The following is a 260-nucleotide window of genomic DNA, read 5'->3' as shown; positions in this document are numbered from 1 at the left end:
TTTTTAAAGGTTTTTGAGCTGACTGTCCGACCAAATTTCCCGTGCCCCGGAATTCCACCCCCAAAATAAACTCTAATTCCCCAAATAAAAGGTGCCCATTTTTAAGGTTTTTGTGGCGTTATATAGGGGGGGGGGGGGAAGTTAGGGAAAATTTTGGGTTAAACTTTTGGGGGAAAAAGGCAAATTGTTGGGTTTTTTTTGGTCGTTTTTTGGGGGGGGGAAGGTAAAGGGTATTGTTTTTAAATAGTCTTTTCCTATTT

Source organism: Penaeus monodon, chromosome 23, assembly GCF_015228065.2.
Source record: "Penaeus monodon isolate SGIC_2016 chromosome 23, NSTDA_Pmon_1, whole genome shotgun sequence".
Classification (NCBI taxonomy): domain Eukaryota; kingdom Metazoa; phylum Arthropoda; class Malacostraca; order Decapoda; family Penaeidae; genus Penaeus; species Penaeus monodon.
This window is presented reverse-complemented; position numbering follows the sequence as displayed.